We start from the raw sequence: 27,348 nt of genomic DNA on the forward strand, positions 1-27,348 counted from the left end.
CGTTGCCAAAGAGTGGAACGGGAGTCGGGCGAAGAGACGGACAGCGAGCCCGCGCGGCGGATCGGCCCATCGGCCCCGCTCGGGTAAAAAGTGGCGCACGGGCAAAAAGGAAGGCGAGAGGAGAAAACAGATTCTCACTGAATCCAGCGGGTATGCATCACGCGCACGCTCACACATTAGATCTTACTACTCTTCTTCACAGCTGCGCTTGCCCATTCTTCTCCGCAAACTTCCCGCACTTTCAACCAAGATTTTAGTACAAGCGCTGCTAACACACCGCCGTGCGAAAGAAAAACGCCGTATGAACCTTCAGGCGCACTGAAAAAAAATTCTCGGCGTTTTTACCACGGTCCGTTGGTACCTTTACCATCTCACTTTTTTTTACTAATTATTGGTCATTTTACCAAGACAGACTGGTAAGCTTATCTAAAAACCGGTATTTTTACTGTTTTTTTTTCAGGTAGGAATACCACTTTTATTATTTATTGGTAATCAATTCTCGGTAACTTTGCCATTTTATCTCGGTAATTCTACCACAGTCGATAAAAAATATTGGCGTTTTTACCGGGGTCCAGTAAAATTACCGAGGAAGTCAATAATTTTACCGAGATTTCCCGGTAAAACTACCAATTCCATAAATGGTAATTTTACCAAGAAAAAACTGGGATCAAATAGAACCCTGAAGTCTTGGTAATTATACCCTTTTCTTAGTTAATACACCGAGATTTTTTTTTTCAGTGCGTCGCCAAATTTCCTTTGATAAAACACGAATTTCCTAGTGAGCTTATGAAGATCATTCTTCTCGTTTTTCCGGATAATTTTGTTCACAATTTCTCCGTGAGTTATTGAACATTTCAAGGAAAAATGTTATTTATGGAAAAAGTAATTTAATAATAATTTTTCAAAAGCGCATGGCTGAGAATTAAGGAACTAGGTAATTGAGCGGAGCGGGAAGCAGACCGCTGGACATAAAAAATTCGCTGGCCAAAGTACGAAAGCACGTAATTCCATTTTTTTGTTTCAAAATTTCCGCTCCTATTTTATTTCTTTGAAGAGAAACAAGACAACATAGTAGCTTGAAATTCACACGGAATATCTTGCATGCAGAGCAGAAAAATACAGGAAGTTTTTAAGAAATTAAGATGACTTGAGATGACTAGTTTTCCAACGGAAAAATGCAATAAGAAGGAAAGTCTGCAACAGCGCAAACGGAGATACGCGGTTTTGCATTTTGGCCATCGATTTGTATAACGGAATATTGGAGTTACGGCGGTTTTGGAAGCAGCGAGCCAATATCGCGCCGGGAAATCGGTGGTTCCGCGAGTTTTTCATGACACAGCTTGTCACATCCGTCAGTGACATCGCTCGGTGACATCACCAGACACAGCCTTGCCAGATAGCCCGAGAAATCCCCCAATTGCGTATACCCCAGTCTCGGGCGCCGGGCGACCGTGGGTCCACGGGTGGCAACCTAACCAGTTGCTTTCCGCGGATTTCGGAGCCCTGACGGATGTGACATGCTTGGTCAGGGGATTTTGGCGAGCTAACCGTGGGAACGACGCCCAAGTTAGCAGGCCTAGGGGGCCCACGAGGAGCTCTCTGAAATCCCCTGAAGTCAGTCGTCTCGCCACCTGTGCCTGCGCCTCCTCGCGGATCCCCGACGCGCGTCTCACCCCGTAGTCAAGTCCTCGAGTATCCCTCGGCCGAAAGTTGTGGTCCTACGGTCCGTCCCCGACCCCCCTTTCGCCCCAGCGGCCTTTTACCCCCTTTCTGAGTCCTCGACTCCTCAAGTTGCCCCGTCCCGCGTCTCACCCCGGTGATTGAGCTTTGAGTATCCCTCCCCTCGCCGAAAGTCCCGTCCAGCATCCCCGACGGCTCTTCCTGCTTGGAGACCCCCTCCCCCCTTTTTGTAGTAGTTGTATCTGTGTGATAGTTGTTAGAGGTCTGTGTGACCTAGTTGTAGTTGTACCGTTACCCAATACATCGAGTGGCCATCTCCTACTTACGTGTTCCTTCTTTTCCTTAGGATTCTAGGATACGTTCTTGAGGTAGGTGACCATCTATATAGAGTGAAGGGCTCTTACACCCCCCTAGACCATTCCCCTTTTCTAGGACTACCCTATCTGGTGGATATACGCCCCCCTTATCTGCGACCATCCCCAACGTGTTCAGCTACTTGGCCTCGAGAGCTGAGCACGTTATAAGTGGTGCAGGCCCCGGGTAATAACACTATACTCCCCGGAGTGTGCTATTGTCCCGTACCTCATTCGCAGCCAAGCAATTTTTTTTTTTTTTTGAGTGTGAAAATTTTAGAAATTTTTTATTTTTTATTTTTTTTGTAAATTAATTGAAGTTTATTGTCACATTTAACTCGCGTTCGGAGTTAAATTTTAAGTTTACTTCTTAAATTTTAAAAATTGAAAATTTTCCGATAAATTTAGTCATACTTTGCTCAATTTTTTTTTTTCCTTTCTCAAAAAAAAAGCTCTACCCCAAAATTTACTTTAAAAAAACTACGGCCATAAGGCCATAGAGTTACTCCAATTAATCCAATCTTTTCTCCGCACACACTCTGTTAAGCTGTAAATTTTATTTTTTATTTTTTTAATTTTTTTTTTTTCTCCCCGGCTAAAGCAATAAAACTTATATAACTTCACTCAATCGAAATGCATTGAGTTAGTAATTGCCTTCAGTTTTCATTTTTTCTTTAATGTTTGTGATCTCCCTTGATGTGTTAATTCTTCATTTCTGACTTTCTTGGCTCTGTAAACTTGGCGAAAAGTGGTTCACCCCCGATACAGCTCAGTGGCGGACTGTGAATAGCCGTCACCGAATTTTTTTTCGGTGACTTCGCGGTTCAAAACTGTAGCTCGGCTACGGACTGTGAATTGACGTCATTTAATTTATTTAGTGACCTCGCGGTTCAAGGCTGAGTAAGTCTGTAACATCGACCAAGGTGATCTGACTTCGCTAACGTCTTGCAGGATTCTGAGGGGTGGAAATTTAGACTTGACACAATCTCGGCGTTTACTTACAGTGTTAACCTCCCCCCCCCCCTTGTGAAATAAATTTCACGATTTTAAATCACCCCTACGAAATTAAATTTTCTAGATAAAATTTCTGACCCTCGTTCTTCCAACTTGATAAACTTCTAATTTAACTTTGTTCTCTCTGATTTTCTCCCATATTTCCGGAAATAATTCAAACTGATGTCAGGGTAAAAATTGCCCACTTAAGAGCCCTGTCACTCAGCTATTTGTTTCACGCTTGCTTGCTTACCCTTCAGTGATCTATCACCTTCAATTTTCCTCTTTCAAAATTACGCTTCTTCCCATTCTTCATATTTTTGCGATTTCTAGTATTTTCAGCACCAGTTTTTGGTTACCTTCTTCGAAAATTTTGTTCATTTTACATGCCTTCGGCAACATATCACTGACAGTGATTAAATTTTGTCTTTAATCCCGCAACTTTTTGAAATACTCAAAGTATTTTAATTTTTACACTGTTTATCTCCGAAGTTTTAATAACATTTTTTTTTCCCTTCCTTCTCTGAAAACCAGCGAATTTCCAAGAGAATTTATAAATTTATATGAAAACATAAGTTTTCTCTTTCTTTTTTTATTCTCCTCCTCTCAACTCTTAAGTCCCATAAATAACGGTTACTTGCGATTTAAGTACGAAAAGCACTCCGATAGTTAGTTCCTTTAACATCAAGACAGAACTGCATGCATTTTTCAGGTTCTCTAGGTTGCAGCGGACGACAAACAATGCCAGCCTAAGGTAAATTGGTAAATTTACTGTATGTGATTTTACAGGTGCAGAAAGCAGCCGACAAAATCTTATATCTTCCAATGTTTGTCTTTTGTTAATTTACTCTTCATCTATGAACTGAAAACCTATCTCTTCATACTACTAAACTAACACATTGCAACACCGCTTTTCATCTGCAAATAACAAGCATCCGCTTTTTTTTCACTCAAATTTTTTATTATTTTTTATCCATTTCAGGTCTTTATTTTTTCCTTTTTTTTGAGTGCTAAAATTAAAACTCACTTCGCTATGTTCACAATTGTAATCTCGAGCCGGGCGAGCGCTTACAACTGGAACTAGGGACGTTTAAATAATCTATAGAATTAAATGCGTCGATTTTTTTTATGATAACGCAAAACTTTTTATTTTTAATTTTTTATGACCCTTCATCTTCAATCTTTTTGTTACGCAAACAGAACTGTGAAACACCTGCATTTGCAGTAATAATTCACTCGATAGTTCATTTGCCGACTATACCAAAAAACTTGCTGAAATTTTCTCTTAGTCCATGGCCCTTACGAGTTAAAATTCCAGAATTCCCTTCGCACAAATCAGCAATTGTTATTTTTGAAATAAATTCGTAATCACTGAAAAACTAAAATTAATTGCAGGGACTACGTCCCTCGTCCGACCTTCTCTAAATACTGAAAAATAAAGAAGAAGAAAAGCATTTCCTACTTTTCTCTAATTCGCTTACACCCCCATCCCTCGTAACACACTAATTGGTCCCACAATATTCTCAAATGCCATAATTACCATAATTTTCGATATTATCAATATTTTCCAAAATTACTTATAATTTATTTCTTATTTTCTTTTAAAAATCAATTTTCAATATATTCATTGACCCAGAAAAAATCCGGCAACACGCGAAACGCGGAGCGCCCTAGCTCTGCGCCCCGCGTCGGGTGTCCGAGCAAGCGCTCGCGAAAAGCGGAGGATCCGGTGTCCGAGCGAACGTGGACGCGGCGGCGCATGAGGGGCCGGCGGCCGGATTTGGCCGGACAAAAGGCCTCATAGGCGCCTAAACTTGCTAATATAAAAAATGTATTTTTTAAACGGAAAATTTGGGCCGCGGAATCCATACGTTGCGTTACTTTAACAAAAATATTTTGAAGTTGTTGACGAGAATTATCCAAAAGAACAAAGTTGCTTTTTCAAAGCATAATTACTAGCCATTTTTGAAAAGTTTCAGTTTTGAAAATATGTCAATCTTACCTAGTAAACGCACCACTCTCGCTCGGGAAAATCTCGGCATCGCGGTCTTATCATTGATGTAAACATCAACAGTTAAACATCGCCTGTTAACACCTCGTAACAGGGATGGAACGTACTAAACCACCCAGCGTACAGATGAGTTCTCCTTCCGATGAAAAATGTGCCGAAAAACTTAACAAATTGCCTCAATACAAAAATTTACCTCCAATTCTTGTAATCTGCTGTGCCCTTGCTTGCGCAGTAATGACGATTCAAGAATGGCTAACACATCTAAAAAACCCATTACACCAATATTTCGAAGCAACAGCGAATACAGTTCGTATTTGTGCCTTTAACGCAGGTGAACGCTTCCTCTCTTCCTCCATGTTACCGGTGAATTCACTTAGAGACCGTCTGAAAGTGTGCCAAAAATTTTTACAACCTGGAAAATCCCAGTACTATCAAGTACTTCGTAAATGTAAATTTAAAAAATTTACACAATTTTTGAAAAAAGAACAACCAAGAACCTTTACTCGGCAGAGAAGAAACTTCGTTCCCCGTCAAACTTTCTCTAAATCACGTAAACGAAAGAAAAATAGCATGTTCTCCACTTCCTTACACTCTCCAGCTCTCACCACCATTTTCAGTCCATTTTTGCGCCAGATTTCCTCTTTCTTTCCATAATTTCACTTCACAACAAAAAATCCACCTTAAAACATTTTCTTCACGGAAAATGATTTTCAGGCATACGCCCTAATTTGATAAATGTGTTTATTCTTTATTATCTTACTTTTTGATTGAGATTCTAAATGAGTAACGCGCTCTTAAAGTATAAACTCAAACAGCAGAATGCATTTTAGTAGTTTCAGCAAAAGTGAGCGCCAGAGTAGAGGCCAGCGCAGCCGCAGTGTTCTCAAAATGAAGTAACTCTTCATCTTCGACACGTTAATTAGATCTACTCACTATCTCCCTCAAAAAATCCCTCAGTTCATGACGAGAACCGAACGGGATCGTTCACGGCAGCATTTTGGCAGCACTGTGATTGCGTTGGCCCCTACCTGCCACATCATTTCAAAAACATGTAGATAAAATAAATAATAAATGAATATAACAATAATAATAGTAGCCACACCATTTCGAAATAAAATTTAGGCATTAGAAATAAGATGTAAATAACTTCGAGTAACTATAGGCTAAGAAAAATGCAATTAAATTAAACTAATTGCTTAAATGGAGACAACCCAGCGTTGCCAAATTTCTCGACCCTCCTCTGCACCTTAATTGTGAGCTGAAATGTTCTCTACGTCGAGCTATTTGCGCCGCCTAGCGCATACAACCATCTTAGCCTTGTTTACTTCAGCCTTCATGCCTTGTTAATAGCCTTGTACAGTACAAAAAAAAAACTTAAATCAATAGCTCAGTAGATCAATAGTTCAGTAGTTCAGTAGTTTAGTAGCAACCTCCTAATACATAATGCAAACGCACAATGCATGTAGCGAATGCAATTAACTTTGTGGCAATTTGCACCTCGCACTTTGACTTTGCATGACAGATCGTCGCATGAATCGAAACATTGTTATTCCACACTTTGTAGACTTTGGAATCTGCTTTAAAATGCTTAAAATCAGCCTTAAAAAAAAATACCCATTACAGACAAATACCTAGAAAGAGACGCTTCAGAAGAGACGAGACTTCCTAGTGAAAGTACTTTCAGCGAGTAATTCAAAATTTTTTTTTTTTCTTCAGAAAAGAAATGAACCATACTAGTGCACATAAATAACTTTGCATAATTACATGTTTAAAAAACATGCCTAACCACCCTCAACTCTCCACGATAGTTCGCATGATTTATTAGCATGTCGCATGATTTGCAGCACTTTTTCTTCCATGCTAAGTAGTTCCGTACTAGTAGAAGAGTTAACTTATTGAGATAAAAAAGGCTTGTATACAGCAAGAACCTCGTACAGGGTAATTCTTACTTTTGATAAAAAAAAAAACTAACTTTTTCAGACGAAAGAAGATTTATCCGTTTTCCTCCCCTTCCTCTTGTTACAGGCCTTGTAAATAGTTTTGCACTTATGCACTTAGCATTGAATGCACTTACCCAACATTGTAAATAGTATGTACATTAGAACATTAAAAATCCTAAGGAAATTACTCAACCACTCAAATTCCGCGGACAGGCAATTAATGAGCTTCCGGCAGTCGGACCGACGGACCCCATAGAGCAAAAGGGATGACGAAAAATGGACACCGCCAGCAACAACGCCTTAGCGGGGAAGGGATCCCCCCTCCCCCCCTCCCTCACAACTCCATTACCACAAGTTTCAGCGCGAAGCAGCTCATCACGCCCTGACGAGCTCGAACACTCGAGCGCGACCAAAAAAACGTGGAACAGCAGTTGGCAACACCGCCAGGTCGCCAATTTAAATCCAACCAAACAGTGCGATTTCGGTTGGATTTACGTCAGATTTTTTCCACCACAATTAGCAGCCCCGCCGACATACCAAATCAGTCACCGCGGCACTAACTTCATGTGGAAATCTGACCAACACGAAGATGTGGACACCAGGGTATTCAGACACAATTGGCAACTCCGCCGAATCGCCCAACAATCTACACAGCACTTAAAACGCATGGAAACCCGCTATGCAAAAGAAACCCAAATTCCTTTATCATAACACCAACTGGCAACAACTCTGAACTACCAAATTGATCTCCACGACAGCAATGGGCGGAGATCTGCAGGAGGAAATAGCATTTTTTTTTATGGGGCAAAATCTTCTATATTAAGCCCACCTTTTTTTTATTCTTGCTACTTGCGTTACTCAACACAAAATCGCAGACTGAGGTCGGGGAGATCGCGAAAAATCTTTATTTTTTGAGTAAATCCATTATATCACTGCTCAAGCCTTTATTTTCCGAAAAAGCTAAAAATCAAGCCGACCTCAGGACCTCCAGAAAATTACCTTCACCTCGCCCCACTTCGACGGTCACTCAAAACGACCTGCCATGTACCGACCAACCACGAAATCGTCGCCCAAATCGCCAGTGGCCAATCGTCTCAAAGCTGCCAACACCGCTCGAAAATGCAGAACTAGGAGTATTAGAGGGATTACCATGTTGCAACTCTCGCGGCGCCAAAGAAACTCAACCCCAAAGCTCTACCCACGGGCCACACCAAATTCACGGGACTGCAAGCGGACCTCAGCCTCACTGGGTTCCAGGGCAGACGCCCCAACCCCCCACCCCATGCCTCTGCTTCCAGGGGGCCCAGGGCGAACGCCCCCCCCCCCCCCCCCGCCGACACAATTTGAGTGAAATGAGTAAAAAAACATTAGCTTTAAGTGTACATACATAATTAGGAGTAAAATATTTTTTTTTTCTTCTTTATAAAGTAAAAACCACGTAACCAGTCAAGCATCAATCATGACCAAAAGTTTACACGCCGAACAACGCTCAGCTGTTCAAGACACCCGATATGAACAAGAAGCTCCTCGCTCTCCGGCCCCGCGCCGAGAGTCAGCGGCCTTCCCGCCAGCTGATCGACTCGTATAACGCCGGCGACAACCGCCGAGCGTTCCCCAGCGTCATATTTCACTTTCAATCTATCCCTGTACAGTTAAATCTTTGTAATTAGACCCATTGTTTAGATTTAAGAATGACAGTAGCAGGTTAATGCTCCCAAACGGACGGGCGCGATGACTGATAATAATTTTTATCACACTTCCCCAGTCCCTACAAAATCATACCCCAGTGTTGACTAGCTGCTTCCAAAACGCTCGACCTCCCAGTGACCCACTGCGGATAATGAGGTCATTATCCTGTGTCGTTGTAGGGGGAGTATAACGGAATATTGGAGTTACGGCGGTTTTGGAAGCAGCGAGCCAATATCGCGCCGGGAAATCGGTGGTTCCGCGAGTTTTTCATGACACAGCTTGTCACATCCGTCAGTGACATCGCTCGGTGACATCACCAGACACAGCCTTGCCAGATAGCCCGAGAAATCCCCCAATTGCGTATACCCCAGTCTCGGGCGCCGGGCGACCGTGGGTCCACGGGTGGCAACCTAACCAGTTGCTTTCCGCGGATTTCGGAGCCCTGACGGATGTGACATGCTTGGTCAGGGGATTTTGGCGAGCTAACCGTGGGAACGACGCCCAAGTTAGCAGGCCTAGGGGGCCCACGAGGAGCTCTCTGAAATCCCCTGAAGTCAGTCGTCTCGCCAACCGTGCCTACGCCTCCTCGCGGATCCCCGACGCGCGTCTCACCCCGTAGTCAAGTCCTCGAGTATCCCTCGGCCGAAAGTTGTGGTCCTACGGTCCGTCCCCGACCCCCCTTTCGCCCCAGCGGCCTTTTCACCCCCTTTTGAGTCCTCGACTCCTCAAGTTGCCCCATCCCGCGTCTCACCCCGGTGATTGAGCTTTGAGTATCCCTCCCCTCGCCGAAAGTCCCGTCCAGCACTCCCCGACGGCTCTTCCTGCTTGGAGACCCCCTCCCCCCTTTTTGTAGTAGTTGTATCTGTGTGATAGTTGTTAGAGGTCTGTGTGACCTAGTTGTAGTTGTACCGTTACCCAATACATCGAGTGGCCATCTCCTACTTACGTGTTCCTTCTTTTCCTTAGGATTCTAGGATACGTTCTTGAGGTAGGTGACCATCTATATAGAGTGATAGGGCTCTTACACCCCCCTAGACCATTCCCCTTTCTCTAGGACTACCCTATCTGGTGGATATACGCCCCCCTTATCTGCGATCATCCCCCCAACGTGTTCAGCTACTTGGCTCGAGAGCTGAGCACGTTATAATTTGGCCTTTAGTGCCGCGCTGCTGTGCTAAGGAAAAACGCCGTATGAACATTCGAGAGTTGCCAAATTGCCGCGAATAAAACATGTATTTTTGAGTTTTGTTATGCATATTTTCCCTTGAAATTTTCAGATATTTTAGATTAAACCGTGTACAAAATTGTCTGAAAAATTTGAAGAAAAACATCCAGCAGTTTCCTTGAAAATTCGTATTTCATCGGAGGAAATTGGGCAATGCTTGAAGGCTCATATCGACGGTGAAACTACCAAACCACGTATCTCGGTTTGCGACGTCGCAGACTTCCTGTCATACTTTATTTTTTAAATGAAAAACTACTTAACGTCCAGTCTTGAAAATTTCTGTGATTTTTCCTCATCGTGCGGAGAAAATTCTGTGAAAATTTCAAGGAATGATATTGATTTGGTCTACTTCAAAAAAATAAAATGTGAGCGTAGATTTTAAACATCGCAAACGAGATACGTGGTTTGGTAGTTTCACCGTCGATATGACGTTTTTCCTTAGCACGGGAGCGCGTTGCCCGTGCGGCACGTACTTACGCGCGCGCAAAAGGCGTTGACGTCACGTGCCACGGCCGATCCAAGTCGTCTTTCTTGGGGCCTTTCTCTCTCCCCCCTCCCCATTTATCCCTCATCGCGAGCCTGTTTCATGCCGGAAATCGAGCGAGAAAGCAAGACAATTAGTAATAGTTTTTTTTATAAAAAAATTCCATTCTCCTATTTATTAATTTAATTAATAATTTATATAGAGAATCAGAGGGTTTCTTTTAAAAAAAGTAGTTCGTAACAGTGCTCTTGGAGAAAATGTGAAATTTTAGATATCGAAGGTGAAATGCCCAAACTGTGTACCTTGTTTGCGGCATTTCAAAATATCCACGCTTATTACGTTTTTTTTTACGACAGAACAAATGAGGACTCATCTGTAACAATAGCGGATGTGAAAAATTACGTACCTTTTCGAAACACGTTAAAAAACTGTTTTGTTCACACAAAAATTTAATATGTTTCGCTCTGGCATAATGTACAGATCTCGAAGATCACATCTCAAGTATTTTCTCAAAATTTCTCGATGCCAAAACAGTTTTTCGGATGTGTGTCGAAAAGGTAATTTTTCACATCCGCTATTGTTACAGATAAGTCCTCAAATACGAGTATCAACATCTTTCCTTGAAGTTTGTTCAGAATTTGCTCCGCGCCGCGCAGAGAAGAAAAATCGCAGAAGTTTTCAAGAATTGACGTAAGAGTAGTTTCCCGATTAAAACATGAAGAACAACAGGAAGTCTGCAACGTCGCAAACTGGAATACTGCTGTGCTAAGGAAGAACGCCATAAGAACATACGAGAGTTGCCAAATTTCCTTCGATAAAATGTTTAGTTTTTAGAAAAGTTATGAATGCTTTTCCTTTAAATTTTCAGAAACTTTAGGTAAAATTGCAAACTAAATTAGCTGAAAAATTGGGAGGAAAATATTCATTAATGTACAGGGAAACTCGCGTTTATCAAACAAAATTTGGCAACGCCTGATGGTTCATACGACGGGTTTCCTTACCCTGGTAAAAATTGGCTGTAGAATCTGTGTTCCAAAATACCTTAGACCTACAGCCGGCAGTAAGATTTCCAATAGTCTCTATAGCCGGCAACACAATTTCTTATAGCCTTTCATAGCCGATGGCGACCAAGCAACAGCCCGGCGATAAAGTGTATGCTAAACGTTACTAATTACGGATGCTAGGACCTGGTGAGTTTTTGGACCACTGCTCTCTTTTTGGGCCGTAGTATCTTGATTTATTTTGCGTGGAAAGCTCCGTACTTTTGAAGGGTGCCTGCCATTCCTAATATGTTGGAGCGCCTTCAATTTCGTATGATACTGTGCAATACCTCTGATGTGAAATAGTTGCTTCAAGCGCCGTGGTACGCTGCGGCGCGGCGCGGCGGGCGGGCAGCCAGCGCGAAACGCGCATTGGCGCCTACAAACCTAACGGGGATACTTCACGCATTGCGTAATGCGTGAAGTATCCCTGTTAGGTTTGTAGGCGCCAGTGCACCGCCGCTCCGCTTTCTGTTAGGCTCTAATATTTAATCTCGTGAAGTCAGCGTTTTTCAACTCATGACTTTGAAATGTTTGCACACTCTGTATAGATTAATCTCATTTCAATTGATGAAAAAAGATATGTAGTAAAGGAAAATATAATGTGCGTTTTGCAAATATTAAGGTGATTCCGTCCAAACTTAAGGATTTACAAAGCACACGGATTTCTACACAATTTCTCATAGCCTTCCTGTTTTACCATGGTTGCAGAAAGTTCCTCGCCATCGCATTTTTTGATTTTGCCTTCACGTTGCTATCCACATAAGACTTGCGCGCTTCTACGTTTTCTTCGCATAAGAGAGCGCGTTTTACAGCTTCCTGCGCAAAAAAACTATGCGCTGAGCTGGTTTATGCCTAAAGCCTTCAAATGTTTTCCCCCTTTCCCAATTGCCTTCATATTTTTGTATCCCTTTCCAGGTGCCTTCACATTTGCTCCGCGATTGACCGACCGGCCAAACGAGCACTTTCTGCACCCTTGTTTACCAAAAATTTTACACGATTCTCAATTCAAAACCCTCTAGATGCCGGAAAATACTAGACTTCTTCATGCAAAACATTCCGACAGTTTTATAATCTGGTTGCTTAACGCCTTAAATCAGTAAACGGAATGAAGAGCCTTATCATTCACAGCTATTCTGCCGTGCTAAGGAAGAACGCCGCACGAACATTCGGGAGTTACCAAATTTTCTCGGATAGAACAAGTATTTTTGACGAAATTTATGAATGTTTTTCCTTAGAATTTTCAGATATTTTAGATTAAACTGCGAACAAAATAGTCTGAAAAATTGGAAGATAAATATTTACAATTTCCCCAATAAATTCGTATTATATCAGAGGAAATTTGGCAACGCCTGAAGGTTCATACGGCGTTTTTCCTTAGCACGACAGTATTGATCAGGAGTTAAGATCGTTTTACTATGTGAAAAAAGGAAGAAAAACCAAGCCCGGTAGCAACCCCCGATCATAATAAGATCATCTTACCGTAGTAACTGTGCGAGAGTCTCAAGACCTAACAATCCAATCCACGGCACAATGAAAACACAGAATTATACACCAAAATCACTCGAATACACGACCTTGTTGATGTATGACGGGCATCAACAAACGAAATTGGAAACTACACACTCCGCGGCCGACGAACTTCGACTCAACACTGTCGGAGGCGAGATCGTTGATCAGGTGAGCACTCGACCGTCACAGAAATCACCGCGGGAGCTCGCGCAGGAAGAACCGAAGGCGGGAGCAGATCCACCTCGACGGCCATCGTGATGACGTCAGTGGCTACACCTGAAGGGAGAGAAGAATCTTAATGCCGAACGATGGAAGTGAGGGGAGCGGTCGTCCGTGACGTAGGCAGGTACGAGGTAAAAAGAGCTGGTCGCCGCCCCCTTCTTTTATTTCCATAGGGAGAGCGGACACCGCTGCGGCTAATAACCGGTTCAACATACCTCCGCCTGCTATTCAACGAACGAGAGAAGGCGCTACCTGTCGCTGGAATGCATAACCTCTCACTAGAAAGAGCGCGAGGCTCTTGATGTTGGCTTCTGAGTGCGCCTTCAAAGCGGAGGAATACCGCACACAATACTGGTCTGTTTGCAAACGGAGTATTACGCTGAGGCGCATCGTGCGTCCACTCCAATCTACAGTCTGGCAAAATAAGTTCGGAGAGAAGTCTCCGCATTAATTCTGCCATGCCAAGGAAGAACACCGCATGAACATTGAGGAGATGCCAAATTTCCCCCGATACAATATGTATTTTGTAGGAAAATTATGCATATTTTTCCTTGAAATGTGCAGATGGCTTGGATTAAATTACGAACAGAATTGTCTGAAAAATTGGAAGAAGAAGATTGACAACTTTTCCCAGTAAATTCGTATTTTATCGAAAGAAATTTGACAACGCCTGGAGGTTCATACGGCGTGTTTCCTTAGCACGGCAGAATTGTGAGGGGCCCTGGTTTAGCCTCTACCAGTGAAACTTTCTAGAGGTGTCGTCAGCTAAAAGTTGGCACTTGTTTACATTCCATTTGCAAGCGACCGCGATGCAGTTGTCCAATAGCGATCCAAGATTGACTAAACTCGCGATCGAGCTGGGGTGAATCCTCGATCTCTATTGGATGATGGCATCGCGATCGTTTTTAAGCGGAAAGTAAACAAATGCCAACTCAGCGGATGACACTTTTACGCATGAAAGCACCTTGAATGGACCGCGTTATTAAGCAGAAAGTAACCAAGCCACATCAGCTATTGCCAAAGTTAATCGGGCAATTTAATTTTTTACATAAAAACGGTTAGGCGGATTTTTGTTCAAATTTCAGTGAATATTCTGCATAGTACGAAGCAAATTCCTTAAAATCTTCGAAGGATTCCGCATAAACGTTCTCTTGTAAAAAATTAAAATGCCCAATTTTTGTCAATGGTTGATGTGGCTTCGTTCCTTTCTGCTAAACGTGGTCCAAATATGAAATAAGCTTCGAAAGGTGTCCTCGTTTTAAATCTCCTGAAAAAATACACATTAGGTACGTGAGACCATCCTGTGAATTGAGTGACATTTTTACCCTCTGTAATGTCGCTTTGAAACGTAAGGTTAAAGTTGGAGTTATTACTCGCTGTCAATCTTTAGACCTAAGACAATTTTAATGCAAATTCTTACGGCTCTTGGGTAATTTTTTCTTGAAAACTTGAGCCGATTCTTTTCAGCTGAACTTAAGGCAAGTGAGGACTGGATACATGTGTGTGGAACGCGTTCCATTTCTGGCGCCTTCAAAGGACACGCAACTCGAGATGAAGGCCCATACTGATAGGCTATGGAGTAATGCCGTGAGAGAATTCGAGCATTGCCGAATTTCGCCTGACAAAATTTTCATTTTGGAGGATTGTTCCGATTTTTTTTTTAAAATTTTAAGAAAAGTTCGTTTCAATTGTTAACGAAATTCTATGAAAATTTCAGAGAAAAATGTTCATTAATCTAGTCGAGAAAAGTTGACTTTTATCCAGTCGCAAAAATCCAGCAACGTCCATATGTTCATACGACGCTTTTCCTTCGCATGATGACATTAGCTTCCTCCCCATATGAGTGTTTGAGCCATCGCATGAGCGTATCGCTGAAATTGATGTTTATTTTCTTCTTCACACGGATGCTGCGGCCGTCTAGCTAAAAGAGAACCAATGTCAAAAGCCATAAGTTTGTCAATACGAGTTCTTGCCGGAAATTGCCCGGTCAAATCCGAAGTGGGTCTGGTACCTAAACCTAGGTCAGAGCGAAGACTAGAGTTAAATGTCTTAAAATTAAAGATACATCCATTCCAATCCTGACAATCAACTTACAATCTATCATTTTGGTGCATAAACAATTTTACCTGTTTTGAATTTAAAATAGTTGTACTTATCACGTCTTTCGCCCCATCTTTGAGAAAACGTTTTCAGAACGTATACTATGCACAAGAATGAAGGAGGGCTTGGTCTCGTCCCGCTGACTCCGCTATCGCCAAGCAGGCTCGAACTGGCCATAAGGCCAATCTGTCATTGGCAGATACGCCCCCTCGGCGCGCCAAAAATGCGCCTCTCTGACACATAGCAAAATAAGAGGAGAAAAAATATTACGACCGAGAATATATGCGGAAAATGTCTTAAATGAACGGAAGAAGAGAGAGAGCTAGGAGTAAAGACAGGTGCTTTTACGCTTGATAGTGGTGAACAGAGGTCCGAGAACTACTTTTTCAAGCGTAAACACTTTTCTGTGAAATTTTCACCGAAATTTACACAATAATTTTCCTTTAAAATAAACAATTTTTTGGTGGGAAGCAAAAACTATTTTCTATTCTGAGAGATTTTTTTAGATAATTATGAAGAAGCAACATTTTCACAACATTGTAACCGCGCTGGTTCCTTTTTGCTAAATGCTATCCAGTTGATGATACCTAAGAGAAAAAGCTAAACTTTCAATAACAAGAGGAATTCATGATATTCCGTTAAAAACTTACTTTGAAAACGTGGATATTTTTCTCGCCTGTTTAATCTCCATGTTCCATTTAAGTGACTTAAGCATGCGAGGGGGGGTCCCAAGCTTTTAGAATAAGTTTTAAACGGAATATTCCCTGGGAATTCTATTAATTCCTATTGAGTCTGAAAAATTCATTTTTAATTTCCTGATTTTTATGAAAAGTGCCTAGCAATCTTCGGGAGAAACTGTGATAATTTTTATGAAAAATTCATCTTGTAAGTATCTACCCGGGTTGGTTTCGAATAAGTTATCACGAATCGAAGATACTGCATTGTCTATGGGATACCACTTGTTGCTCAGTCTAACATGGAACAAATCGTCGCTCCTCCGACATTGGCGGATCCAGCAATTTGGCAACACCGGATTTCCTCCATTTAAACGCATGGAAATGTATCGATTCTTGGAGGGGCTAGGTGCTCTGAGAAGAATCGATTATTTAGCATAGGTTTAAATGAAGGAAATTCGGTGTTGCCAAATTTCTGGATCCGCCTCTGACCTCCGACGTAAGAGCGTATCTCAATTTCCACATGTGCCCTGTTTTCCATATAACGCTATGCTGATTGGCGGATCCAGCAAATTGGCAACATTATTTTATCCACATTTAAATCTATGGAAATGTACCGATTCTTGGAACGGCCAGATGCTCCGACAAGAATCGATCATTTAACATAGGTTTAAATGGAGGAAACCCGGTGTTGCCAAATTGCTGGATCCGCTTTTGGCTATGCTTCCCAGGGCTCATGTAGAAACAGAGATACGCCTTAACTTCAGAAGAGCGATGAATTCGTCGTTTCCCTCGAGAGAAAACCCCCAACAACATTACAATGTTGCGAAATTTCCTCTCGCAAATTGCACCTTTACCAGGAGAATCCTAAGATTCTGACTGAATGCTATATTCCTGAATGCTGAATTCCTAAGAATGCTTCCTAGTATTCCTGACTGAAAATGTCACTGATTTTCTTCAGATCTCATGCAAAATCAGAAAGATTTTGAACAAAAATGGAGATGTTGCATGTGTGAGGAATTTGCGATTTGACTGTTGATTCTTATGTAACAGTTCGCGAGAAACACGATGGTGCCACTGGTTTCTCTCTGAAATCAACTCCCAAGCTCAAAAAAATCTCTCAAAGTGAGGCAAAAATGGAGGGATATCCCACGCTATCCTGAGAGTCCACCTCTACATCGAGACAAACTCTCCATGCAAAGATAGGGAGCAAATACATTAGCAGTGATGCCGTGTTATCAGTTTTCGAGTCCCCAAATAAAGTGGCAGCCCTGTCAATGTATTTACTCCCTATCTTGGCATGAAGAGTTTGTCTTGATGTAGAGGTGAACTCTTAGGATAGCGTGGGATATCCCCTCCAATTGGCCTCAACTTGAGAGCTTTTTTTGAGCTTGGGAGTTGATTTCAGAGAAAACCAGTGGCACCATCGTGTTTCTCGCGAAAGTTTACATGAGAATTAACAGTCAAATCGCAAATTCCTCACACATGCAACACCTACATTGCACAAGTACATTTATGTGAAAAAAAAAAAAAATTAATCGTTATACTCAATTTTGCAACCTTGGAATGAAGTCAAGTTCCTCCGTCCAAGAGTATCCTCGTCTTAAAAATTTCTGAGTCTGCTCAATGATTATCGACAATTATGTGGAAACTGGAGGGAAATCTTCAAGGAGAAATCCGAGTTCGAGGGAAAATTTCGGAAAAAGACGGGATCTTTGGAGAAACTGATTTTCTCAGTTACATGATCATGATAGTGCCACGATTAAGCGCAACTCTCTGCGCAGACAGATTGGAATGTGTAATACAATTATTTTCACTCCCGAGTAGATGGAATTGCATAACCTCTGGATTAAAGGCGGACTGAGTTCCGCGCATTGATTCTCTCTCGTTTGATCTCAAGATCCCGGAGCAACTTGATATGGGCTTGAGGGGCGTTCTTTAAAACAGTAGAAAGGAAAAAAGGGAAACCCAGTCGATGAGAATATTTTTAAATTTAACGTGAAAATTGTATCCCGTTTTATTTGTCTTTAAAACAGTAAAGGACTAAAGGAAACCCTATCGATGAGACTATTTTTAAATTTGACACAATAATTGTATCCTGTTATATTTTTTGCTGAGTAGTGTTGAGGGGGGGGGGGCACATGCTCCACTTTCATGTAAACAGATTGAACAGATGAAACTAGTTTATTAGTTTTCTCAAGTTCTAAAAGTTAACGATAGCTCTTTAAAGTTTAGCCTATTGCTCAGTAATACCTTCCGTATGCAAATAAGTACTTTTATGGATGAGTTTGAGATAACACCTAGTGCCTCATTGCGAAATGAAGTCTAATTGAACCGCATTGGCAGAAAGGAACCAAGCCACATCAGCTATTGCCAAATTTAATTGGGCAATTTGTTTTTTTTACAAGAGAACGTTTCAACGGATTCCTTTGAAAAGTTTCAGGAATTTGCTTCGTACTACGCAGAAAATTCACTGAAATTTCCCCCAAAATCCGAACAACTGTTTCCATGTCAAAAAATTAACTGCCAAATTAAATTTGGATATAGCTGATGTAACTTGGCTCCTTTCTGCTTAGCGCGGTCCCATTAATATTCGTCAGATTTGAAATTTTACCACGAAACTAGAGATTTGGGGACAGCTACGGTGAATTTTGATGTTGTTTCTCTTACAGACTTAAAACAGCAGTGCTCGAAAGAGCTAGAGAATCCTGAAATGGTGCTGATTTCAGGTGCCCAGAAAAATGACCTTGCGTCAATTCCATGAGACAAAATTCACTAAAACTCTCTACACCCCTTTGGTGTAACAGGACTTAATTATCTTTCAAGAAATTCCCACCTTGTTATACCTGAACTGGATAAACCTTTATATTTGCTTCAGCTAAAGGCTCTTAGATTTTTCCTGTGTACGATAAGTATCTTGATTTATTTTGCGAGGAAAGATCTGTACTTTTAAAGGTTGCCTGTCATTCTTAACACGTTCAATTTCGTATAATACTGTGCAACATCTCTGTTGTGAAATAGTTGCTTCAGGCGCCGCCGCACTGCGGGCGGGCGGCCAGCGCGAAACGCCCATTGGCGCCTACAAACCTAAGTGGATACTTCAAGCATTGTGCAATGCGTGAAGTATCCACTTAGGTTTGTAGGCGCCAGTGAGCCTCTCGCGCTGGCAGCACGCCGCTCCGCTCTGTTCGGCTTTAATATTAATACTCGCCTAGTCAGCGTATTTTAACCCATGATTTTGAAATGTTAGCACACTCTGCATTGATTATTCTCATTTAAATTCATGGGAAAAAATATGTATCAATTTATCAAAGGAGAATAATGATATAATTAATGTGTGTTTTTTTAAATATTGGTGGTTCCGTGTCAAATTTAATGATTTCCAAAGCACTTTAATTTTTTCTTTTACATTTTGTGCTTTTATTGTGCTGCAGTGAGGTGTACGCGCAACGAAATGCTCAAAATTTGACGTATTTGACTCTAAAAGATCGATGTACAAATGGGTTAAAACTGAAGATTGCGTGCTTCTTGGTTTTTTTCCCTCTTTTATTCATTTTTGCAGTTTCTGTCGGCACAACTGCGGCTCGTTGAGATTAATGTCGCTTGGAAAAGGTTTTACAAATATTTGTCTCGTTTTAAAAATATGAATATTTTCAAAATGAAGTAATAATTTCGTAAAAAAAAAAAAAAAAAAAAAAAGTACCTATACATATATAAGGTATATTGTACATTCAATATTTTAAGGATAGAAATAAAACCAAATATTCACCAATGACAATTTAAAAAGATGATTAAAAAGGAGAAAGTAATAATATTTCATTTAGAAAATGAGCGACCATAACAACACCTCCTTCTCTCTCAATTTCTCATTTCCATATTGTCAATATAATTTTACATACCGACGAAAATATAACGCTTGAACCAAGTCACTGTTGCTTATTTTTTGTGTGGGCGTAAACTACTGGACAAACCAGGTGCGCGGACAAAAAATCGTTGACAAAATGTCCTGAAACCCAAAAATGAAATTTTGAGAAAACGGACTCAGAAGCGTCTGACCGGAAAATGTCATTGGTAGAAGCCTCCGTTCTTTGTCAAATTGCCACTAATCATAAGAAATAATCTTTGAAATTGTTTGAAAAAATAAAAATCGACCGATTTTATTTCAATTACACAAAAAGGGTATTAGCGGCTCTGGTGCTTGCACTAGAGCTGCTATTCCGGACGGTCCCAGCTGGGGAGTATCAATGCAGCATGTTACATTGTAGAGACCGCGCGTTGGTTGATGGGAATCGGCGCCATTTTCGGCTATGTTCCTTGTCATGACTTTATTTTATTGCATACTGTTTTATTGTTAGTCAATGCTATGTTGTGTATTGTATTTTTGGAATCATGGTGATACAGTCAACAATTCAAAACTTGTTTGTGCTTTTATCTCGTGATGGAAAAAATGTACTTTACGTTCAAAATTTGAAAATTTGAATTTTAAAGTTTTCGCGGTTAAGGAAGCTTTAACCACTGGGTTGGAGCTTCCTAGTCATTTACTCGATATCAGCTGATAGCAAACAAAGGTTACCAGGGAAACCGTAAACGTCTAACAACTATCGTGGCCATTGGGGCGATTATTGAAATGATATCGACTTTATGTCGCCGCTTACGACAGGACATAGCCCTATCTTAACTGTGTAATATATCGCAATTCGATATTGTTTTGATTTTTAAAAGGAGCAATTCATTCATACAGTTCCGATTAGTTTTGGCGAACGGGCCCTTAGCCTGCTTAGTACGTATAATCCCAAAACGCAGGAAAATAGATTGTAGGAAAATATTTGCATCGGAAAATCGTAACAATTTTCCCCTAGATGTCTTCCATTCCGGGTACATATTTATTGAAAACGGCGACTTTTTCAACAGTCCTATTTTTATCTACAACATCTAAGTGGCCCTTCATAATCATTTAATTTTGGCCCCTGGCCAGAAAAAGGTTCGGAAATTGCAGTGATTTTGCCGAAAATGCTGAAGTAAGTAAATTTGGGCATTTTTTTTCCTTCTTCAAACTCTGTGGAGAAGCACTTCTCCTCCAGTACATCTATTTTTTTACTTATCTCTCGCAAGGTACATTTACAGAAGGTGTGTTCCAGTATTAACAGTTCAGATTCGTTGTTTTTTTATTATAACGCTTATTTCGGAAAGCAATTATTACATTGTTCAATTCTACTGACTTTCAACACTCGATTATACTCCCGGCAAATTCTGCAGCAGCGTTTCAAATGTTGACTCTAATGCTTCCAACAGCCATCCGATGTCTAAGAGTTTATTCCTAGATTTAGGGATTTTCCGGAATTTCCAGGGATTTAGGGATTTTTCAGGAAATCTAGGGATTTTTTTTTGATGAGGTAAAGTTACCAAAAATCAACTTTTTAACCTCAATTCTAGCTTCGACAATCGAAAACATTTTTTCATCTATATTTTGTAGGCCTTTTTGGCAACACTATTTTCCCCGCAAATAAGCCGGAAATTAAAACGATTGCGTCCTTCGATGTACTTGACATTCAACTGCATTCAACCTGTTAATAATAAGAAATCAACTAATATTCTTTCATTTTATTGGTCTGGATTAGCACTGCTTTCAGAGAGCGCCAAAATTCAAACGAGCCAATCAGATTTAAATATTGCAAATCGCTACATCGAATGACATCATGATTCTTCATAAAAAAATGGCGCTTTTTGCAAAATCTAGGGATTTTTTAAGTATATTTGAGCAAATCTGGGGATTTAGGGATTTTTAGCGAAATCTAGGCATTTTTTTTCTTCCCCGCTAGGGATTTAATATCGGAAGACTGGCTTCCAGTATCGTAGCGTTGATCGTCGCTGATGTCGAAATGGAACCTAATGCCGGACTTACTGTAACACCTCCATTCCTCAATTCCGGTGAGGAATACGTCTCTACCCTTAACTCAATATAAATATACAAATTGATAAGTGAGTGCTTTAGTCTCCTGAAAACAGAATTGCGAAACTTAAAATTGGAGAAAAATGATGAGTAAATGAAAAAATGGAACCAATTGATGGGATATGTCGCATGCCATTCTGACACAAAATATGGCGTCTATCGAATCACCTTAACTAAATAAAATAACCAAATTTTCAACTCTCAAACTATCAACTATCAACTATCAAAATTCAAACTATCAAAATTTCCAACAATGACAAAAATGATTGTAATATACCTATAATGTAATGAAATATACACGCTCTAATCATTTAATTTGTATTACCTTTATGTTATGTACCTACATGTTATACTATTTTTATAATAAATTTTGCCAACATGCTTTTCAATTCAGTCTACAACATTTCATTCCGACGTGGCAATAATGATTTATAATGCCCCTAAACATTAAAATGAATTACAATAGTAATGCCGCATTATAATGTCGTATTATACATCGCAACGATTCATGTCCTACTGATTATTGATTATTGTAAGATGAATTCTGTTTTCTCTGATTGTATGTTTCATACGTGCGAAGCAAGTACGGGTCACTAGAAACGTGGTTCGTACGGGTGGCTGATGAAATTGATCTTCGAATACCTTTTGATGAGCTAGGGAAATGGAACCATCTGCATCTCATGGACAATAAATAGTTGCCGTAATTAAGGTCATCCCGTGATTAAGGTGCCGTGATTTAAGTCATAAATTCTTCATCTAATTCTTGATTCATCTCCAAAATGTCTGCTAAAGCTTTCATGCGCTTCTCCTTGTATGCATGAATGAGCAAATTGGGTATCGAACAAGCGGACACTTTTTGAAAATTTAGATGATTCTGGACAATATCGTACAGAAGTCCACGAGCTGCAGATAGAACCATTACCTCTAGCTCATCAAAAGTTATTCGAAGATCATTCAACAACCTCTTTGACAAGTTGCAAAAACTTTTCGTTAACAATAGTGTCACACGGTACTAGGAATATTTACTATTTAACGAACCTTATATTTCCCTGACTCAGTCCTAAATTATAGAAGTATGCGTTACTTTTCCAGCAATCCAAAAAAACAATTATACAAAAAACCAATACCTACACTTTCAGATATAAAAATGCAAATTTTTTGCAGCCTCGCTAAACGACTTATCAACCAGAGATTTTTTAGGAAGCGGACCTCCAAAGAGCTTTCAAAATTAAAAGTATACAACAAGTGATAATGCCATGTATTCGCCATATCAAAGCCCAATACACATTTATACACCGGCTACGTAAATCTGCTAAGTTACAAAACATGAATCGACAGTTGTCGGATTGTACATCAATGACAAAATGTGTCTAGGCCCTCATTCTTGACTACAACTACTGCCCCCAGAGCCGCTCTCCGACGCCAATGCGTTGGAGCTTCCTGCTTGTTTTTCATTTTCATGTTAGGCTAGTGTTAGGCAAGACAGCGAAGGCAGCCGTAAGTGCTACCGTTTTGGACTCACAACGAACACATTTTCAGGTTAGAAATTGGCAGAAAAAGGCAGCATAACTTGAAAGCATTGTTTTCATTGACTCTCTGGAGGAATAATGTCACTACTGCTGTCTTGCCTGAACTTACGTCATTTTTTGCGTACTTACGGCTTTCTCATATCGTCGCTCTTTTGACGTAAAGGCGTATCTCAAAATCCACGTGAACCGTTTTTTATAAGTAAACCCATGCTTTCTGGGGCTCATCTGGGTATCGAGATACGCCCTTTCGTCAGAGAAGCGACAATATGTCTCGTCTTCGTACAATTAAGATGAATTTTGCTGTTTTAGTTATTTCAGTGATTTCTTCCAAAAGAGATTAGACGAATTTTGAAGGAAACTCGATTTCGAAAATTTGACACTCACTCTGCCGTGCTGAGGAAGAACGCCGTATGAACATTCGAGAGTTCGCCAAATTTCTACGATTAAATGTTTATTTTTGAGGAAAATTGTGAATATTTTTCCTTGAAATTTTCAGACACTTTGGATCAACACGCAAACCCAATTATCCGACAAATTGACAGACAAATATTCAAACATTTTCCTGAAGATGAAAAAGCCAGAGGAAATTTGGCATCGCCTGAAGGTTCATATGGCGTTTTTCCTTAGCACGACAGTACTGCTCCCCTAGCTGTCACGGCAGTCTAGCGGGGTCTCTGAAAAATACTGCCGCGCAAATACATATAACGCACGTGGTGGCGCAATCTGGAAGCCAAAAAGTGAAGCTTTTAACGAGGAGCTGCTGAGGAGCGACAATGGACCTGTTTCAAGACATGCGATACGCGTAATTACCTATGCCGGCGCCGGGTTGCTAGACCAGGCTTCCTGATCCGGGGCAACTTTTCAGCTCCTGCCTCCTGCCTCGACCCGTTTGCCTCCAGAGTCGGCCGATCTTCGCCTGCTGCGCCATCTATTTAATAGTTCGCCATTTTTTTCAACTTCGAGTCTAAGGATATATTAAGAATTTACATCGCTCGTACGTCAACCTCACAGCCCTCAACGACCTTCAACTTCAACTTGAGCTTTGCAGTACTCGACCATCGCGCCGAAACAGAGTCTTGCACCAATTCCTCCTCCTACTAAGTCACCCACGATAAACATTTTTTTATATTGATCGAGATGGCGCTGAATTGGACCGAGTTCATCAGAGAGGAACCAACCCACATCAAGTTGAAACTCAGAAATAGAGGTTTGAAGTTTTATTCCTGCGTAAGGCTCCGTGTAGAAAATAGCTTTAACTCCTCTTTTCACAAACTTTCATTTTCTTGACTTTCAATTTTCGGCAGGAGAAGATATACGGCTAGTGGAACTCAAATACATTTTTAACTAAATTTTTTCGAAAATGTGGGTTGGTTCCGTTTTGATAGATTCGGTGCAATTGCAGTGAAACAAGATTACCTGAGCAAATTCAACCGGGATTGAACCGCTGGGTGCAGAAGGGACATTTTGTGGACGCGGGTGTCTCAGGATCGCTCCAGACGTTTCATTTACCATAATTAAAGCAAATGCATGAAATTCACTGAACTTATACTGAATTTTGTTTATAATTTTACAATGCTGAAAACGAAAAATTTCAGATTATTCACCCGGTAGTTTCAAAGAGGGTTCCAACTAATTTTTTGATGCTTAAAAATTGGACTTCGGGGAGCGAATTTTTCACAGACTATGTGTTCTGACTAGATTTTACTTGAAATCGTTAACATCTCAATTGATTCAAAAACGGCACTTATGCGCATTGTCCTCCAAACCCCTCAAATGATATGCAAAGTATTCCTGATTCTACGCTCGCAAAGGGAAATATTCATTTCCGATACTACCGATCTACTGGAAATTATCCATGGAAATGTAGAACACGATACAAAAATGTTTTGCGATCCTACACTTTAGTTAACGTCACACTTCCTCCGCTAATGAGCGTGTAGTGGTGAGCTTACTCACTTCATGAACGGTGACTGAGGAACGGACACGATGAACACAAATACGTAGGAATAAATTAAATTCTTACTCAGAGCTTCCTGATTAGTCATCGATTAATGGGTGCAACGCGGATGTTGCCTTACAAAAGTAATAAAATCGAAGTGTACTGCCACCGCGCGTAGTAATTTATTTAGCACAAAACACACAGAGCTGCGACAACCTGTTTGATTCCTCTCAATTGATGCGACAAGCATTTAACAGATGCGTGAAACCTAACCAATCTAGTAGGATTTTCTCTTATTTGAAACTTGACTTCATTGTAAGAGAAATTATGTAAGCAATCTACGCTTTGGCACACTTAATTACAAATAGGATGGGTATCATTGGTAATAACAAGATAAAAACTGCTTGAAGTCACTCTATAAGCACAGCTGCTGATATGGAGATAACCAAATGAGAATAATGCGTAGGTATCTCAATTGGACGTATTTATGCTAAAAGGAACTATGTCACAAGCAAATCCTATGCTTATAGTTCTTTTTAGCATAAATACGTCCAATTGCAACGTTTACAAAATCGATGATGAAACTGGTGAAATGCGATTTCCGGCCTCTAGCAAAATGACCTACGCAAGCTTATGTTTGCGGCATTGCAAACTCTCCGTATATTTTCTTTTCTACATCGAAAACTACTAATCGTCATTTCTTGAAAATTCCGGCGATTATTTTTCTCTATGCGTAGAACATTCTGTGAAAAGTTCAAGGGAAGATTTATGTTCGGTCTCCTTTTAAAAAATGAAAAAATAAGAACGTAGCTTTTGAAACACCGCAACCGGGGTACATATTTTTGCAGTTTCACCGTCAAAATCTCCTATTACATTTACCTTCCTCGAGGAGAACTGATGAGGCTGTTCTCTTTCAATTTTGTATTGTTTTTTGGGGATGAGTGAGAAAAATTTTCAGACAGTTTTAGTAAAAATTGTGATTTAATTTTCAAACTAAACATGAGAGGAGATTTACAACGTAGCTATCTGAGATACGTACCATACTCTGCAGTATAATATCATAAGGGTAATCATATCACAAACCGGTTTCTCCCGTGTATTCCTTTATGGTGGGGGGGGGGAGTGGACCGCACCCCCTAGTCTTACATCAGATACACAGTTTGCATGAAATTTTCTGCGAGGAAAATTTTCCTGAAATTTTGGAAGTTAAGGCGCGGGTATCTTTCTTGAAAATACAATAGTAAATATAATGAAAATCAAATGCAATTCGTAAGAAATTGCAACGTCGTAATGCGATATACGTGTTATTTTAGTTACATCGTAGTTATGCCAAAATTATCTTGGCCACCTAAGGATTGTGCCAGCGAATGTAATTAATTCAGCGAAATTGTGTCGCATAGACAATGAGGATGAGAAAGTTTGAGTTTGGAAACTTTAACGCACGGAAAGAATTGTAAGCTTAGTATTAAGCGTTCATCTCTTGCTGCAATTAAATCGAGTTCGGTTGTAAGGAGTCAACTGTTTCGATTTTTGTCAGAAACGACTTAATAAAATTATTAGATCTAGAAATGCAACCAGTCAATTTTGATGATTAATGTGGCTCGGTTAATGTAAATGAGCCCACATTCTTCAAATTTTTTAATTAGAATCCAGGATTTTATCAGTCATTCTCATTCTCTACGGGCTCCAAATATAATGGCAAAAACTTTTGGGGTCGACTTTCTGAACCAAATTAAGCCTATCTTGTTCGCGTCATCGTCCTATGTTTGAGCCAGTCGGAGACCCTCAAAGTCTCTCAAAAAAATTATTTTTTCCAATTTTAGTACGGTTAACGTTAAATTACATGAAATTTGGGGCCGAAGGACATTTTTGTAAGCTCCTCCATCTCTTGAGCCGAGCAAAGTAAAAACTGAAAACATGGGGATTTTGGGCGCCCATGAAAATATATATCCCCTTAAATAGCTCAAACGAAAAATTTTGATAGAAAAAATATTATTATCTGAGCCT

The 27,348-nt window shown here is 40.5% G+C and overlaps 1 protein-coding gene across 1 annotated transcript in view; it reads right to left on the bottom strand.

The window, feature by feature from the left end:
• Window positions 1–13,082, bottom strand: part of CalpC (calpain C) — a 104,863-nt gene extending 91,781 nt beyond the window's left edge. Inside the window, exon 1 of the mRNA XM_072297662.1 lies at window positions 12,898–13,082. The gene's annotated coding sequence lies outside the window, so the exon portion shown is untranslated. The remainder of the gene's footprint in view (window positions 1–12,897) is intronic.
• Window positions 13,083–27,348: the final 14,266 nt, after the last annotated feature.

The sequence above is a fragment of the Bemisia tabaci genome, chromosome 3, assembly GCF_918797505.1.
Source record: "Bemisia tabaci chromosome 3, PGI_BMITA_v3".
Taxonomy (NCBI): Eukaryota; Metazoa; Arthropoda; class Insecta; order Hemiptera; family Aleyrodidae; genus Bemisia; species Bemisia tabaci.